At 52.3% G+C, this 3,788-nt stretch overlaps 1 pseudogene; it reads left to right on the top strand.

Annotated features, from left to right (window-relative positions):
- The first annotated feature begins 779 nt into the window (after nucleotides 1–779).
- On the top strand, nucleotides 780–2,566 carry LOC126522755 (very long chain fatty acid elongase 4 pseudogene; annotated as a pseudogene).
- Nucleotides 2,567–3,788: the final 1,222 nt, after the last annotated feature.

The raw sequence follows: 3,788 nt of genomic DNA, 5'->3' as shown, positions 1-3,788 counted from the left end.
AGCGTCGTCGCTTCCGCCGGTCGTTGCGCGGGCGTCGAGTGAGAGACACATAGGTGCGGTGCGTTGCGCCGCTAACTGGCTGGCGCAACCGCGGACGTCGACATATATATGTGCCAAGCGCATTCGCCGGCTGCGAGCCTAGTTCGCTGCTCGTGACGATAAGTTGGCGGGTGCGCAACGCAGCTTTTAACCTAACTCGTTGTTCAACGCACCGTACCATGGCGTGGCGCAAACAGCCTTTCATCATCGCGAATGCGGGTCAACGTCCGCGCTAGTATTACAGTTTCTATACTCCCCAGACACAGAAAGCGAAAAAAAAAAAGTCCCCGCAGTGCGTAGTTACCCTTTGTACGCTGTTTCACGTGTGCTTAATCGTCAGGGCGCGATTCAAGTCCCCGACCATCTGGGCTCGGCGTCGTTGTCATTAGATGCATGCCTCCCGACGCCAACCTGCAGAAGAATAAAGAAACGAATTGTCAGACGCGCCTTGCCCGAAGCGACGCCGGCCCAAACGCGTTTCGTTACGTACTCGTTGCCTCATTACGGCGCTCTTGCCAGCGCCGAACACGGTATCCAGCCGTGGGAAATTGACATTGAAGGAACGCGTTTCCGCGTCCTGCCCTAGGCCAATGAAACTCGCTTTCCGGCGCGCCGACCTCGCAGCACGTGACAGTTGCTTCCCTCAGCCCCGTGTGCGACTTTTGACGAAAAACGGCTTATCAGTGCTCAGAACCACTCTCTCTCTGAAGGAATATCAGTGGCGAGGGCGGTAACCAAGTGGAGAGTGCGGAATGTACTACGTCCGCTTCCCGACCCGCGCAGCGTACATTTACTTCGAACGGGGAAAACGGCCGAGCACACAGCGCGTAACCGCAGCGGTGAACGGGACGAATCTGATCTTGCGGAAACAAGGGAGTGTCTCCAAGCTTAAGGAAAGTAAAGAAGCCGCGGCGCATCCTACGTTACGCATCAAACAGTGAGCTGGCTGACAGCCGACAGACGACAACGGCAAGTTAGACGAGGACAGCCGGCGCCCAGTGACGATGACGTCGGACATCATGAACGAATCGCTGGCGGCTCCTTCGTCGTGGCCCCCTGCGGCGACCTTGGTCCAACGGCTGTGGACTCACAGGGACCCCCGCGTCAAGGACTGGGGCGTCATAACAGACGCGCGGTTCATGCTTCCGCTGCTGGCCGCCTACGTCTACTTCGTCAAGATCGGCGGACCCCGCTGGATGAAGAACAGGCCCGCGTTCGAGCTCAGGCTTCCCATTCTGCTCTACAACCTGTTCATGGTCGTGGCCAACGCGCTCTTCGTGGCCAAGTTCCTGAAGCACTCGTACATCGACGGCGGCTACAGCTTCTTCTGCCAGGGGATCGACTACTCGGCCGTCGACGAGAACGCCCTGACCCTTCTGAAGACAGCCTGGTGGTACGCGTTTGTCCGGATAGGGGACTTTCTGGACACCATATTCTTCGTGCTGCGCAAGAAGAACTCGCACGTCACGTTCCTGCACGTGGTGCACCACTTCATCGTCGTGTTCGACTGCTGGATTTGGATAAACTTTGGTCACGATGGCCAGGTCATTCTGGGAGTGTGCGTGAACGCCTCGGTCCACGTGATTATGTACGCCTACTACTTTCTGGCTGCCCTGGGACCCGAAGTTCGCAAGCACCTTTGGTGGAAGCGGTACCTGACCACGATCCAGATTTTCCAGATGGTCTTCGTCGTGCTGCACATGCAGATCCCGCTCTTCTACGACTGCGGATACCCGAGAGCCTTCTGCATCATCGAGATTCTGCAACTGTGCATGGGCATAGCCCTTTTCATCAACTTCTACTTGAAGACCTACAGATCTCACAGCGGCAAAGCTTCGGACGTGGCGAAGACTTGTAAGGCTGAATGAGTGCTCTTAGGCGCGAATGGAATTTCAATGAGGTACGAACAGTTTACCGCTTTTTTTCGCACCGCGCCCGCGAGGCACCTTGGCGGTATTATAACGAGCGAGTCGGGAGCATCGTAGCGTATTTCATTTCCAAAAATACTTATGTATATATTAACGCAATCTACTTCGACAGTGCATTCATATGCTTCCTTCCGCATGCTAGACCATTTGTGAGCACGCGTCACCTAAGGTAAGCCACGAGCACCTGAAAGGATTAATTCATCTGCTTTATCCTTACAGCAAATCATTTAATGAAATATGGGCCTCGCTTGCATTGCTGCGCAAGATGTTAAGCGACGCGAATACATGTGCAGGTACCGAGGATTACGAAGACAAATGTATTTACTTCATCGTTGGGATGTTTCGCATTCAGCAGTCGTTCTTTCTTCCTACCTCAGGTATTTTCATGCAAGATGTTCATTTTGCCAGATTTGAGAAGAGCGGTGCCGTGACTCTGTTGCTGCACATAGTATATTTCAAACGTGTCTGTGAAAGAATGGCACGCCTTGCGGATGGCTGTACCAGAACATTTTTGTACGACTATCGCATGCTCGCAAATATATGTGTGTATATATCTAATAAAACAGTTGACTATCGCTGTTCAGGCTTTTACTTTTTTTTCGTACGGTCTTTTGTATCCTTTCTGTCCAGTGTCTATTGATGCTTGCCTAGAGGCGTCAGAAAGGTTTACATGTTGGTGCGAAGCGACAGATCACTTATCAGCCATTGAGGTGCGTGGCCGAGTATCGGCAGTCACTTTTCCATCTGTCACTCTTCCCATTTGTGCACACAGCACACGTGCTCAACATGGAAGGTGCTTGTACTATACAGTTGCCAACTTTTTGAAGGTGACTACGTGAAAACCGACGCAACTTCGTGTAACGCCCCCCCCTCCCCCTGAGCCATCTTTTGGTGAGGCAACACTGAGATCAGGCGACGTTCCCCTATTCAGCTGTTCTCTCATGTCGTCATCCTCCCTTCCTGAATATATCATTTCCCCTTGCCTTGCCTGAGTGTTCATGTCACTAAATTTTTGATGTGCGATTTGTGAAAATTGCGTGGCGCTATACCGAATAAGAATGAAACCACAAGGCTGTGAAGTGTTTGTCATTTACGAAAAAGAAATGCGTTTCTGCGTGTAAGCCCACATCATTGGCTTGTATGTTGTAGTCAGCATTGTAGGGGGGGTGGGGCTGGGGGGGGGGGGGCGTACTGCGCGTATAATTTTCGGGTTAGTTTAGCGCCGCCAGTTTCATGAAAAGATAGAGGATGCGAGAAGCCGTTGTTCTCCCTTTGCCTAAAAGTGATGACTGCAACTGAGCAGCCGAACAGAACGAGGAGGTAGCTATTTGGTCCTCGCCTCGCCGGGGGCATTGTAAGGAATATTGGTTGGCACTACCACAATAGCCTTCAAAATGTGGGCGAAGTGTATTGGTTCGGTCGCCGCACAAGGTTTACGACCCATGCTAACCCGCTTATGAAGCGCCATTAACATAATTCTTTAATTAGTTCAGGTAATAAGTGCACTAACCAGGCCCCGGAAAGAACCAGCGTCAACGGCGGCCAATAATTTGGCAAGCCGCCGGCACCCGCCGTGGTTGCTCGGTGGCTATGGTGTTGGGCTGCTGAGCACGAGGTCGCGGGATCGAATCCCGGCCACAGCGGCCGCATTTCGATGGGGGCGAAATGCGAAAACACCCGTGTGCTTAGATTTAGGCGCACGTCAACGAACCCCAGGTGGTCGAAATTTCCGGAGTCCTCCACTACGGCAAGCCTCATAATCAGAAAGTGGTTTTGGCACGTAAAACCCCATAAAAAAATAATAAATAAAAAAAGGCCACC

Source organism: Dermacentor andersoni, chromosome 6, assembly GCF_023375885.2.
Source record: "Dermacentor andersoni chromosome 6, qqDerAnde1_hic_scaffold, whole genome shotgun sequence".
Classification (NCBI taxonomy): Eukaryota; Metazoa; Arthropoda; class Arachnida; order Ixodida; family Ixodidae; genus Dermacentor; species Dermacentor andersoni.
This window is presented reverse-complemented; position numbering and strand designations above follow the sequence as displayed.